This window comes from Macrobrachium rosenbergii, chromosome 48, assembly GCF_040412425.1.
Source record: "Macrobrachium rosenbergii isolate ZJJX-2024 chromosome 48, ASM4041242v1, whole genome shotgun sequence".
Classification (NCBI taxonomy): Eukaryota; Metazoa; Arthropoda; class Malacostraca; order Decapoda; family Palaemonidae; genus Macrobrachium; species Macrobrachium rosenbergii.
The window spans coordinates 60,087,048-60,102,807 of record NC_089788.1 but is presented as its reverse complement, the minus strand read 5'-3'; the positions used below and the strand labels follow the sequence as shown (position 1 = coordinate 60,102,807).

Here is a 15,760-nt window from a genome sequence, read left to right as displayed (position 1 = left end):
CTCTACTGATGAGCATGGTAGTCTTCTTCACTGCTGGCATTTAACATAACTAAATTAATGTTGACCTTCTTGCTAATTTTAATTCTTTAGAAACTTAGATAATAAGAAATACAAAAATAGGCGTTATATATTCAGTTACCTTCATAAGAGGCATCAAAATGATAGGTCTAAGTAGCAATGAAAGAAATGAGAAATTACACATGATAATGGCATTATATATATATATATATATATATATATATATATATATATATATATATATATATATATATATATATATATATATATATATGAATGCGATTATATTCTATGTATTACAAAAATAAACATGAAATCTGTTAGTCTTATTCAGTATATTTTATATTAAGTTTCACTAGTTCATTCAAAAATTTTATTAATAATAATGTGCAAGTAAATCTTTACAAAAGTCGTATTTGTTGATGTTAATAAGGCTAATAGTTCAACTTATAATAGCCATAGGCCTATGTCTACAAAGTTCACACATATGAAGGAGATAAAACAACGATAGCGATGGCATTTGGAGATGAAAATATTAAAACATAAGAACAGCGATGACTTCTGAAGTATTATAATTTAGTAACATCCTTTAATCAAGTAGAGTATGACAACAGTCAACATTATCAGAAAAAGCCCTGTTTAAGGGAAAATGCAGGTACTGAGTTGCCAAATGGCACCAGATGTCGCTATTATAAGCTGTTGTCTGAAAAGTTTTGAAGTATGTTGCAAAACATTTTTGAGTGATTGTACATGTTACAATGATTTACTAATTTTCAAATCTTAACAGTATAATGTAAACACAAAAATATTGATAAAATATTTTCACTTACAGAATCCATTTATATTGTACTATACTGATCTGTTATAATCGTAATATGTATATAAATAACCGATCGTCCCAACATTTGTAATGTTTACACACTAAGAATCAACTGATTGAGCCTACTACCAAAAGAATTAGGAAAATAATTTTTTAGTTGCTAAAAGAAAATGTATTAACGAAATTATTTATAATTTTAAATACAGTAAACCCCCCGTATTCGCGTTCTCATGGTTCGTGGACTCACGCATTCTCGGGTTTCTCTGTGGAACATATCTAGCCACTTTTCAAGGAAAATTCGCGGTATTTTTCACTGAGAAATATTCACTAATTACTGTATTTTCATATAATTTTCATGAATAAATGCACTTTTTGTGATAAAACTATTAAAGTACTCAGGTATAAGCATTTTTACATGGTTTTTCTTGGTTTAAGCTATGAAAATGGGCAGTTCTAAGTGTTTTTAGAGGGGTTTCAAGTATTCGCGGATTTTAGCTATTCACGGGGGGGTATGGTACGCATCCCCCGCAAATACGGGGGGTTCACTGTATAATATAAAGTTCATGATACAGTAATTCATATTTCATTAACAGAGAGAGAGAGAGAGAGAGAGAGAACTGGTGTTTACAAATGAAGTCTCAGCACAGTGGCTGGGGGCAAGACTTTGACTTGACAGGATGGGAAGGAGAGTATAACTTTGTGTTGCTCACGTATGAAATTTGAATTTTAAATATTTTCACTGTGATTACAGATGAAATAAACGATAAAATATTCTCTTGTGTACTGTTATAATGTGTGATAATCAGAGTCAACTAAACTTGAAATGCAGGACGATCGTTTTTTTTTATACAAATGACGATGATAATATAATTATATTTGGAGGTAAGTTCCATAGAAAACCCCATGATTAACTGAAGGCGCAATAACCGATCCACGATCTAGCAGGGACCAACTGTACAAACAATCCAGAGAAACTACTTATTCTTGAATCATTAAATATTAAACAACTTCCCCCTTTGAACTGACAACTGCCATAACCTTTGTTTTTATCATAATTCTTTCCCTTTCTCTGGTTTTTGTTTATTTCATTCTTATTATGTTCTTAGCCTTTGGAATGGGATGTTAGCCTCGAGTGTTTTTTATGTGCATCAGTATTCAGGTTTGTTGCTTTTGTTCTTAACAATTTTATCCATTTGCATTTTTTTGCTTACTTTTCTAAGTCTTTTATGTAGGTAAATGTTTCGTAAATAGCTCCTATAAATATTTTATATTACAGGGACACAATCCTTTATCCGAAATCCTCAGAGCCAGATGGGTTTCGGTTTTGGGAATTTTTCAGATTTTGGTACTGTGGGGTCAGGAGCATAATAAAACATCACTACTGCAGCAAACACTTTTTTTTTCTTTTTTCATGTTTTTTCATTATAGTTATTTATTCATTATACAGTAGTTTATTATTACTCATATTAACATACTGTTAAATGAATAGAGATAATTAAGATCATCAATATTAAAATAGTGGGATAATTAAGACCATATGTTCACTAAAACATTATTTTCAACAGAAACATTCAGCAATGCACAAAAAATATACATATTCAAAATAACTGTAATTCAACTTCTGAATTTGAATAAGACTATAAAAATACATTGCATCATATCAATCTTGGAAAGGGTTGTTCTTTATAGCCACTAACGTCATCATCAACTTGCAGTTGTACATTTGATCACTATGACACTATGAGGGATTTTTCATACCACTATAATAGTTAAAATTATCAAATTCTTGTTTTCATAAAGAAGTAATTATATAAAACAAATTACCAAGTAATTTTTGCCATCAGCAGTAAAATAATCACGATCAAGGCAACATTCAAACTTAGTGCCGTCTTGACGTATGTCTATAAATAGAACAGAAGTAGAGGACTGTCATTGGCTAACACATCTACATAGCAACCAGCCAGCCAATCAGGTTTTAGCTGTATTCTGTCAGAAAGAACGTTTGCTCACATGAAGCTGACGATGACGTGTGTGTGTGTTTTGAGTACAGTACGTAGTTTTAATAGTGTATGTATGTTATTGATTACATGAAGAATAGAACGAATTCCTTCACATTACTTTGAGTGCAAAAATTATTGGTTCAGATATTCTTCTGCAACAAAAGAATTTTTCTTTTCTTTTTGCTTCAGAAGATATTTACTAATGCTGTGTTGACAGACCTTCAAAACAAAATTCATCTCTTTAATCTCTTGAGGAATGTTAATCCATTTCTGTTTACCTGCTGGTCACTCTCTTTCTAGTCCACATGACTGACAACAAAATTTGTTTTTTGTCTTCCATAGATGTATCACCTGTACTACACATTTTTAAAACATTATGAACACACACAAACAGTGTCTGCATATGTGCTAATACTGTACCCATAGGTTAAAGACAATCAAATTAGCAGTATCTTTTCTTAGGATGTAGTAAGAGTAATAATTTGAGTAGCAGCACACACTCAAATGACCCAGGTCAGCCGTTAGCTTGCTAAACTACCAATCTTATGGACTGATGCTCTTACGCTCCACAAAATGTTTAACCCTTTACCGACCAAGTGTCCCGTACAGGCTCTTAAAATTGGCTACTTTTGGGAACTCGTGGCCAACAAGCTTATGCATGTATGAAATTGACTATCTGGTACCTTATTGTCACACCTCCCAACTCTTCAAATCAACCAATCAGAAGACAGCACTGTCCATGGGGTGGGGCGTGTGTGCTTTTGAATCGCCACCTGTCTCTTGAATGACGTGATAGGGTGCATTCACGCTAAAATTGTTCCGAAGGATCCCCCAACACCCTGTTGTAATCATGGTAAGTACACAGTTTTTTCATAGGTTGTTGTTGAATGATGTGTCTTCATGCTGAAGTGTTTTCAAGGTGATGTGATAATATTTAGTATTTGAAATCATAGCCGTAATAAGTATATATCCCGCACGGGCTACTTCGGTCCGTAACGGTAAAAGTATGGCGCAACACGCGACGCCTCAAAAAAATTTTTCAGAAGCTAATTGCTTTTACTTTTTTTGCAGATTAGGAGTGATATGTTTTATGGGCGAAGGAATGCTGCCTTGGAACACAGGGAGGAAGTGCGCACGGCATGGATAGCCCCAGAAGAAGCCGAAGATAGTGATGTTGATGTGGAGGTAGACAGTGACTGAGGACCCAACATACCAACCTGATGAGGACGAGCTGGCTGACGCGGAATTTCTTCAGCCTATTACTTCACGAGGTTAGTATCATAACAACATCATGTATTTTTTCATTGTTGATGGATTACATATCATTTATACATATTCTATTTATTTTACACAGTGCCAACACTCTATTTTACACAGTGCCAACACACTCATACACATGCACACACTCATACACATACATACACTCATACACATGCTCACACTCATACATACACAGATGCACACACTCATACATACACAGATGCACACACTCATACAGATACACATAACTTCATGTGTTTTTGAAACTTTTCATTGTTGATGGATTACATATCATTCTATTTATTATACATATCATTCTAGTTGTTATACATAGAGCCAACACACTCATACAGATACACATAACTTCAGGTGTTTTTGAAACTTTTCATTGTTGATGGATTACATATCATTCTATTCACTATACACAGTGCCTACACACACACATGCACACACTCATACACAATGGACACACATACACACACGCACACACATACACACACAATAACACACTCATTGTCCACACACACAACACAATCATGATTTATTGTCTGTATTACTAATGTGACTTTTCTTATTTCAGGTGGCCGTCCTGTCCCTGTTGCTGTGCCACACCCTATGCCAGATGTGGTAGATAGTGCTGCTGATGTCAAGGCTAGGCAGACCTGTAAGTTTTGTTCCTGTAAGGGCCACATCCACAGGTCCCGGTGGGTGTGTGAGGACTGTAAAGTGGCACTGTGTCTGACTGATGCAAGGAACTGTTTTGCACTCTTCCACAAGGCATAACTTTTGTAAATATTGTATATATTTTGTGTAAGTTTGTATGTTGTGGAAGTCTTGTAAGTTTGTTATTGTCTATTTTTTATGCTAACCTATGTACGTCTAAGCTGTAAATTATAATTACTAACACATTTCACTGCCAGTATTACTTGTATATTTTTTTATTTTTGTAAAATAAAGTATTCAACTATCCCAGGGTATCTTTTATACATCAATAGAGGGAAAAAAACAGAAAAAAATTCATAATAAACACAGTAGCAAGTCATATTAATGTCAAACACAATAAATTCATCATGGAAATGGGTAAAAAGGTGAGTATGTAAAGAGTGGTATTATCGGGAAAAAGTTTACCGTTATAGTCCGAAGTGTCCCGTACGGGATGAGCGTGGTCCGTCGGAGCTCGACCGAGGCATACGTACGGGTTACTTCATTGAATGCAATTATTTGCCAAGTTTTGCAAGATTTCAAAAAATGCACAAGAATGATTTGATCTTGTATTTTGATATACTATCACATACTAAGAGGGTTTTTTGAAATTTCCCATAAAACCTAGGGTGGACTTTAAAGGGTTAAGATTTTTAGAATTTCGGATAAAGGATGTGTACCTGTAATATACAGCATTTTGAATTTTTCTGTAGATTTCCCTGATGATGTTATGTATCATGAAATGTCTGAATAAATGATTACCAAGCCATCATGTCTGTTACACACACACACACACACACATATATAATGTATGTATACAAATATATATACACAAATATATATATATATATAGTTACGTGGATCCTTTGACTGATGAGTTATTAATTACTGTAATTTATATAGCCCTGCTCTACCTAAGACCCATGTAATCCTGTCAATTAAAGCTGGAAATTACCCCTAACGACAGACAATACTTAATCAGATTAGGTCACCAGTTGGAACTCAGTCCAATGAAGGTAAATGAATCGTTACAGTGTGGGAATCTACATGCGCCAGTTAGTCCCCTTTGGACACAGTAAAATCTCCCTTACGTTAACTTCTGATGCAACAGCTAATAGCTGTAGTATCGAGCTCATACTCAGTTTCCTATATTATTAAAGGCTATTCCTCTTCCAAACAGTGGCACAATCAGGTTCCAAGGCTTGCCTGAGTATTATTTTACTTATAAATGTTGTCTCCCTAATCATTAATTACTGCAAAGGGGATACCTTATGCAATCTCACTAGGCAATACTAATTATAATTCATATACTCGACTTCATACAGGAAATATGGTTCCACCAGCATCTTTAGTTAGTGGCTAAGGAAGGGGAAAATGAAAATGGAAGTACAGCGGGAGAAATACCAGCATGTCGGCGAACACTTGTCATTTCCAGACTTACCTTTCACCTAGGCTGCTTGTGCGCTTGCAACTGGCGCCCGGGTTCTGTGAAAAACATGTAACGTTGTTCCACTCAGTATTAAAAAGACGAAAGTCGGAGTAAGCTGAAACCCTAACGCTGATGTGCCCTGTAAGACTCCTTGTTTCTCTCTGTCTGACTGACCTCGGGTCGAGGGCACAGGTCCTGGTTTTGTTGTTGTAAACAGCCATTCGTTTGCAGCCTGCGGGCAGTCTGAAAAAAATCACAAAAACTTGCCAATACACAGTTCACAGGAAAAGGAGGTTAAAGTGTATCCTACCTAAAGGTGGCCCTGGCAACCCTACCTGTTGGATAGGTCCTTAAACTAAACTTATAAGCTGCTGGGAACAGTTTAGTTTTGAACACTACATCCTGCCCGCTTCTCTCCCCGCTTTTTACTGAGAGAGCTCTTCCCTGGCTTTGTCTTTCTTTTGGTTTTGATTATATTTCTACTGAAATACTGCAGAGAGGTTGAACAGCAGAATATTTATAAAAGCTCCCCCCCTTAAGAAGGCCTTCACTCCCTTTCGAGCGTGAAGGTCTGTACTAAGCAAGCTGTTCGCCTCGATTACTTTACTCTTTTCCCCTAAGCAGATTTGTCCCATGCAATCTAACTAGCTACAGATCTACCTAACTCTAGAAAGGATATGAGCTTTAATCACTTACTTCTACAGACTCCTATCTCTACTTAAAGGTGCTTATGGTTATTACGTGCTACCTCTTATGATCATGATGTTTAGACCTAGCCAAATGGTACATCCCATGGTATCTCCTATGACCTAACCTACTAAAACACGGCCGTAGCATCAACATAAAGGATAATGAACTAGCTAAGTTACAAGATTACAAGTATACAATGTCTTGCACTACAATTTGTAAGTACTATTCGGTACATGAGGTTTGCCTCATATGATAAATGCTTGCCTCACTGAGGTATAAGGCCATGCATGTCATGAGCTCAGTGGCCCTCTTCACAATTTTTAGAATGGCTGGTTTTCCATTACAATATACTTACGTGGTTACTGCTGCTCGTTGTAAGGTGTAAGTGGCAAGGTTACTGGTAGGATGTACTCAATCTGGTCTAGGCTATAGTATGATAGAGCTCACGCTGGCTACCTCCTCTGGGCAAGGAGCCAGGATCACTCTGAGATGGAAAGGCACTGTGCCGAGAGGGCACTAGTGCCAGGATGAGCTCATGGCTCTAGCAACTATTTGGTTCTCTTCCACCCTTTCTTCTTCTTCAGGTTACTCCAAGGCCTATCTATGTCACACCTAGGAGGTAATGAGGGCACTGACTCTGGAGAAAGGCCAGAAGGGCTAGTGGGCACGAAATCAGGGGTAACCTCAAGAGGCTACAGGAGGGCTCCCGACTCCAGCTGCTGCAACAACTGGAGCAAGAGCGATCTCAACCTCTGCGTCCGGGAAGGCCAGTTCTGGGAACGAATTTGGTGAGGAAGAAGTGCCGGGTGCCGGAGGCTCATCAGCTGCCATGATTAGTGCCATGAGGAATCCTGAATCTCCCAGAGGAGGATCTGCCTCATGATCTGGATCTGGCACAGAGTCCTCTTTGCGTGGCGGCTCAACATCCAAGCCGAACGGAGCGTAGCACTGGCAGCGATTGAGGGTCAGGCATGCCTGACAAGGGGTACGGAGGTGCAATACCTCGCGGATGGCTTGAATGGGGCTGAGACAGAGATCCCTGCACCAGCTGGAGATCAGAGCCTCTTGGAGAGTCTTGCTCTGGAGCATCTGCTGGGCATTGCTTATTTGGGCAGCCCTCCCAATTAATGGAGTGGCCTGTCTGCTTGCACGTCCTACAGTGGTACTGCTCCTCCTGAATGTCTTTTCGGGGAGAGGGAGGACCTCTTTGTTGGCAGTTCCTTTCGTGGAGAGAGAGAGAACTAGGCCGAGAACAGTTTGGTGTGTGCCCCTTCTGCTGACCACTTCGGTAGCCGGAAGGTGGTTTTTCTTCTTGGAGTGCTCCTACAGTCTGGGTCTCCGTGAAGGAGTTAGCGTGGCTGCGAAGTGGCGTTGGGCAATGGCTTCCCCAGAGGAGGTCCCAACCCAACAGGAAATCCACTCCTGGCCAAATTCCACCCGCCACGGCAAGGCGGTGCGGTAGGATGCCCCAAGGTGTCGTAACCTGGAGCGAGACTGTGGGAGCAGTTGTGGTGTGGCCCTCTATCCACTTCATCTCCCACCAGGTGTGCTTGTCAACCATGGCACTGGCTGGCACTTGGGCCCTGGAAATCAGGCTCACATCTGCGGCAATGTCGACTGTGACCGGAAGGGCAACGGGCAAGCTAGAGCCCTTAAGGGAGGCCACCGAGAAAAAGTGTCCTAAATTGAAAATTTATGGTCTTGCTAAGAGAGATCCTAACAAATACAAAAGCCATAGGCTACCAGTACTTAACCCAAAGAAGAATCTCAAGAGGAAAAGTAACAAAAACCAATGACTAGTCACCTACACCAACACTAGCGCTAATGTGAATTTCAAAATTTTTAATATACCGACGAGTGAAACTATAAGCAATGTAATTACTTGGCAAGTCACATATAAAACCAATATTTAACAAACAGAATGTAAGAAACAGACCGCTACCTTTCAGGAGGGGACCAAGGACTGAATAACAACAAACAAAAATGAAGAGAAAGTTGAAAGGGATATACAGAGTGCGATTTCCAGAATAAGGGAGGGGCCAATATCCTTTTCACCCTTCCTCGTCAGGCAGTGCCAAATTGCACGGTTGTATTTTCCAGCTACAAATTAAGCATTTGGTGGCTGGGATGCTTGAGAAGGTATAACTCCTCCCTGACCAAGTTGACATCTCACAACTTCAGTCGGGTGCGAATGTCTACCAAACCAAGGATTCAGCTGATGAATGCTTATATTACTCTAATTTTCTCATTAACAGCACTCATACAGTATATCTATTAACCCAAATCTCTGCGTCACGTGAGATGTCTGAAAATTTACTTGATAAAGAATTCAATATTTTATGTTAATCGCTGAGTAAGGAAAAATTAAAGGTTTTAACCTTAGATTACGGGTACTTTAAAATAAGAACATTTACAACTATAAGAGTTACTGTAAATATTAAAATACACTAACTTTAATTGGCCTCCTTAAGGTAAATCTCAAAAGAAATATGAGTAATTATCAAAAGTATTAAAATGCAATAAATCATAAGCTAATGTTATTTGGAAACAAGAACAGTTACAAATATGTCACTGTAAATATTAAACACAATAACTAAGTAATTTCCTTAGGGTAAGTCTTAAAATAATCAAGCACGTAACTTTTAATAGTTGTTATAGTCAAAGACATGCAGTTAGTTTGCCTTGATGTGGCATTACAATGAGATCTTTGTGAGGCGTAGCCACCTTACTCAAGTCGACAGAACAGTGCCAGACGTGGACCTGGCACTGAGGTCAATGGTGCTTACGGGCACGAAGCTAAGTGCAATGAAAGGCGGAGAAATATGTAAAGTACATGGTCTTTCCAAGTCACGGACTTGAGATTTAAATTACAAGGGAATAACAAAGAGGGCAAATGATGTTAAAGAAAAATTAGCCTATGAAAATGGCTTAGGTTTATTCCTTTGCCCAAGGAGCTTCAAAGGAAAGTCATAGGACTTGCAAAATTGGGATGTCCGTCAATTGCAGAGTGGGAATCAATGCAGAGTGGGAACAAGGTAAACTATAAGCCTTTGTGAGGCATAAAATAATAAGACTAATTGAACAAAATAATGAAAGGAAAAATGTTAAAGCAAAAGAATAAATTACAGTTATGAGAAAAATAAACATGTGAGGAAACCTGACGCCCTCTTCTGGATAGAGGTGACAAGGTCCTTGTAGGATAAAAGGGTGGCAATGTGCCAAATTTGCACTGGTGCCAGGAGAGCTCAGCAGCTCTCTTTAAGCTACTAGGCGTTACCTACGCCCATGATTTCTGCCGCAGATCTCTTTAGGTTGATGGTTCTCCTTGGTAGGGGAATCGGTTGAACCCAGCCCGAGGAGGTCCTTGGAGTGCCACCTGTATCAGCTTCTTTGGCGGCTGAAGCAGGGGCATTCATTGCAGGCTCTACCCAAGTCGCCACAGTTCCGTGAATTCATCGGCCATTTGAGACACTGCAGAATCCTTACCCACGGTCGTGTCCGCAGGGAACTGGGAAAGAGAAGAAGAGGTCGCAGTGGGCATGATAGGCTCACAGGTTACCATGACCAGCTCAGGCACAGGTTGCAAGACCACACCTTCAGTTGAGCTTCCTCTGTGGTGGGAAAAATCTGTCTCTCTTACCAGTGCTGGTAGCGGAGCCAGGCCAGGGGAAGAGAGGGGATCCTGATTGGGATCTCTTGAATGGAGATCGGGGGCATGCTCTGGGGCCAGTACTAAGGCAGGGCCAGGTACTATTATTTGATATGGAAACCTTGCTCATCGTTTGGGACAGAGGGAGCACGTCACTGCTTAATGCACACAAGTGGTACTGGCAGAGATTGTGAATCAAGTTTGGGATCTCCTTGAGGGAGATCTATTTGGTGCCTTGGCACTGCCACTGGGGCAGTGCCAGGCACACGTGTTCGTCATCCATCAGAGGGGACAAAGTGGGAAACAAGAGCATCCCGTTTTCTCTCTCTCAAGGAACGCAACTTCTACCATACAATATTTCCGTCTGTTTCTCCCTAGCCATTGTTGTCTCGATTTATGTACAATCACCAATATATGCATTGCCATGCAAGCATTCTAATCATGTACTCATAATGTTACACCGAATCTTCTGTATCAAACTGTATGTATGTTTCTGTTTGTGAAGACGCCAAACGTCTCGCCATTTCACATATATTATGCTACTGCATTGTATTCATTAATCTGTCTCGAGTCTCATGCAACTGTCCATATGTGGAATTTCCTGGCCTTTCCATTGATATATGTTTTATCACTGTACAGTACATTTATTACGTCTCTCACAATCGCCATCTGTTTGTCTGCCGACAAACACAGATGTCCGAAACATTACCTCTGTTTTGCCCTGTCTGTGTGTAGGTGCTACTTTGCGGCTCACACCAGCCAATAACAACTTCAAAGATTCTGTACATTCATTCAGTGAGGAACCACCAATAAACCAGTCAACACACAGCCAGTATGTCACTTTGGACCATCCTTACACTGGTGACCCCCCGGAGTGACACGAAGGAGCCGATGGCAGATGTCTGACCCAAGATGACAACCCACACGCCAATGAACCCTTCACCACCTCCCCGCTTCCCGCTGTTCCCAAGTCTTCAATAGAAGTAGGGGGGGGGGAGAGTATTGTAAGAGACCCGTCGCACCGATCGCAGTCTCTTTAGAGCACACGTGTGTTCGTCATCCATCAGAGGGGACAAAGAGAGAAACAGGAGCATCCCGTTTTCTCTCTCTCAAGGAACGCAACTTCTACCATACAATATTTCCATCTGTTTCTCCCTAACCACTGTTGTCTCGATTTATGTACAATCGCCACTATATGTATTGCCATGCAAGCATTCTAATCATGTACTCATAATGTTCCACCGAATCTTCTGTATCAAACTCTATGTATGTTTCTATTTGTGAAGACGCCAAATGTCTCGCCATTTCACATATATTATGCTACTGCATTGTATTCATTAATCTGTCTCGAGTCTCATGAAACTGTCCATATGTGGAATTTCCTGGCCTTTCCATTGATGTGTTTTATCACTGTACGTTTATTATGTCTCTCACAATCGCCATCTGTTTGTCTGCTGACAAACACAGATATCCGAAACATTACCTCTGTTTTGCCCTGTCTGTGTGTAGATGCTACTTTGCGGCTTGCACCAGCCAATAACAACTTCGAAGATTCTGTACATTCATTCAGTACGGAACCACAATAAACCAGTCAACACCCAGCCAGTATGTCACTCTATACCATCCTTACATACTCAGGTGGCACTGGTAGTGGAATGAATGCAGGCATTTGAGGCTGACTTGTGCCTCATGAATGATTTGGGGGATTTGGACCCCTGGATTTGTAACTTACATGGGGACTGGAAGTCCTGTCCCAGGAGGATGTCATAATCTCCAGGTATATAGCTTGCTACTGCAAGGTTGCAGATTTTGGATCTATGAGGTACTGTGACTCTAAACTGAACAGTAGGGAGTATCATTTTGAACTGATTGATATACTCAAATTGTGACGAGTTTACATCGGTTAATGGTAGCTCCATAGGGAACTTTGTCCTTCCGTATGAGGGAAATTTGCACACCAGAGTCATCTAATGCCTTGACCTGGCGTGCGGGGTAGCTACCTTGAGGAGGTGTCACATATATGGGATCCTCAGCTGGAGGGCCTAAGGACTCTGGATTTGTAACTGCCTAGGCGATGGCGGGAGTACTTGATTTATTATTAGGGCATTTTGCCCATGTGGGAGTGACCATAAACTCTGCAAGCCATACAATGGCCCTGGCTGTAATCTCTTTGTGGCACTGCCCCTGTGGAGGGTGCAGGCTTGTTATTAGTAGATTCCCGGGAGAGGGTTTGAAAGGCGCAGTGGACGGCACCTGTGGCTTGTTTCGGCACTGCTCTATAGGATGTCCAGCCTTTTTACAGAGCCCACATATTAATTAATTACTGAGATAGTCAGACCATTGAGCTGACTATCAGCTCTCATAGGGCTGGCCCGAAGGATTAGGATGAAATACCAGGTCTAGGCCATAGGCCCAGATCTGGGACCAAATAGGTCAGTCACATGATGACGAATAAATGAAAATGAAGTTTAAAAGAAAAAACTATATAATGAATACACTTTTTCACTGAAACACAAGCATACGATAAATATATTTGCTTGTTTCCATAGAAAAAATTAAAGATTAAAAAGAATAAAATAAAATAAAAAATTAAAAATTAAAATTCAGAATAAATTAAATTTTTTTTTTAAATTCATTAAACGCCATATGGGGTTCTGTATTTTCATTATTTACTTGGTTTTATATTTTGTCTATTAAAGTTGCACTTCATGAATGTTAAAATTGGGATGACTAAAAATGTATAAGATTCCGATAAAATTTCCCCCATCAATTTCTTTCCAAAGGTTGATACTCGCTGTTGATTATATTTTGGACAGTCACACAACACATGTTTGACTGTTAACACTTTGCATCCTGGGCATTCGGGAGGAGGGCCATGTGGACTGTTCATCAAGTGTCCATGTGTCAAACGAGTGTGGCCTATTCGCAGACGTGTCAGAATTACTTGTGTGCGTCTCTCTTTCTGACATGATGAGCTCCATTTTCCAACAGTGGATTTTATCAGTTTCAATTTATTATTTATAGGTTCCTCGTTCCATATATTTTGCCATTTATTTACAATGTTTGCTTCTATATCTCTTATGTAATCACTAATTGGGATTTTTACATTTGATCTTGCCATGTGGACTGCTTCTTTAGCAGCTTTATCAGCTTCATTTCCTTTAATCCCCTACATGGGCAGGGATCCAACATATTTCAATATTTTTCCATTACTGTATTATACAATTTATGGAGTTCATATTTAATTTCCTGTACAATATTATTTTTTGAGTAGTAACCTTGAACTGTTTCTATAGCACTTCTTGAGTCGCTAAAAATAAGAAAATTATTGAATGATATTTACTTTATAATTCTGATTGCTACTGCGATTGCACACAACTCTGCTGTGAAGACTGAGGCATTATTAGGCAAAGATAACTGATATGACTTGTTCTGGGATATAGCTGCATATCTTACTCCATGTTGTGATTTAGAACCATCTGTATAAATCGCATAATATGAACGTTTTTAATTTATATGATCTTTGGTTTTTTGTCTATGGTGTTCTGGGGTATATGAGGAACTTTTTGATAAATATTTCAACTGTGTGCAAGTCCTTACTTTATTCATGGTCCAGTGGGGTGGTAACTTCACTGTTGAAGGTACTTGCATATTTAAGTTCAGTGACTCAAACAAACAATCTATTATCTCTAATTGGGAAAGGAGGTGGATGATTGTTTATAAATATATCCCTTAGATCAAATAGAATTTTTGTTGGCGAATCACTTGTCTTGATTCTAATTGCACTATTCATTATGAACTCTCTATGGAGGAACAGTGGCAGTTCACTACATTCGACTAGTACTGAGGAGACTGGTGAGGATCTAAATGCTCCTGTGCATATTCTTAGTCCTTCATTGTGAATTGGATCTAATATTTTCAGTGCTGCTTCTGACGCTGAACCATATATTTCACTTCCGTAGTCAATGATTGATAACACTGTTGCTTTATACAGTATGGTAAGAATATGTCTATCTGCTTCCCAATTTGTGTGTGAGAGTTTTTTAATTAGATTTAGCGCCCTTCTGCATTTCGATTTTGTGTAAGTTATATGGGCTTTCCAATTCAGGTGTGCATCAAATATTAATCCTAGAAATTTTGCAGTCTGGCTGATTGGAATATTATGGTTTCTGATTTTCAATTCTATTTCTTCATCTTTTTTCCACTTTTTATTTTTATAAAACATGCTGGCTTGAGTTTTCTCTATGGAAAACTTAAATCCTACAGATGAGGTCCATTCACCTATTTTTATTATGGTTTTATTGATCATTCGTTCTGCATGCTTTATGCGTGGCGCTGTATAATATATGGTAAAATAATCCATATACAGGTTACTTTTAATTCCGACCGGCAGCATGTTACTGATATCATTAATTGCCGATATAAACAGAAAGCCACTAAGGACACTCCCTTGTGGTACTCCATTTTCAAGTGGTAATGTCTTGGAATAAACATTATCTATTCACACCTGGACAGCGCGATCAGTCAAAGTTTTTAATAACCTTTGGAAGGTGGCCACTTATGTTATTATGAAATTACTTTAACATTGCATACCTCCATGTAGTGTCGTATGCCTTTTTGAACGTCAAAAAAGATAGCTACTGTAATTTTCTTTCTTTCAAATCCTCTATGTATGTGGTCTTCCAAATCAGACAGAGAATCTAATATAGATCGATTACGATGTGAGCCAAACCGGGAAGAAGTTAAAATTTTATTTTCACGTATGTGCCATGTAAGTTGTGCATTTACCATTTTCTCCAACAACTTGCATAGACAACTTGTTAAGAGATTGGTCTATAATTGTTCACATTACTAGGATATCTTCCAGGTTTCGGTACAGGAATTATTATAGCATTTCGCCAAGCACCTGAAAACAAGTTTCTGAGCCATAAATGATTGTAAAGTTTTAATAAGTGTGATTTTGCCAAAGGTGCTAGGTGGCAAATCATTTCAAAGCAAATACCATCACCTCCAGGAGCAGATTTATTGCTGTTCAAGAGAGCATATGCCAACTCTTCCATATTGAATTTCTTATAATATTTATCTTCCTTTGTTTCAGAATTAAGTATTATAGATTCTGGTTTTTTCTTCCTTTTTTTTTAATGTTTGTCCAAACTTTGGTCACTACTTATTTTGGCAAAACATTCCCCAAG

At 39.0% G+C, this 15,760-nt stretch overlaps 1 long non-coding RNA gene and 1 pseudogene across 1 annotated transcript; one reads left to right on the top strand and one right to left on the bottom strand.

Annotated features, from left to right (window-relative positions):
• The window catches only part of LOC136831444 (zinc finger protein 624-like), a 378,392-nt pseudogene that overhangs the window by 236,579 nt on the left and 126,053 nt on the right, over positions 1-15,760 (bottom strand).
• On the top strand, positions 3,422-5,066 carry LOC136831723 (uncharacterized). The gene is made up of 2 exons (XR_010850961.1): positions 3,422-4,109; positions 4,679-5,066. It is a non-coding gene; the product is annotated as an uncharacterized lncRNA (long non-coding RNA).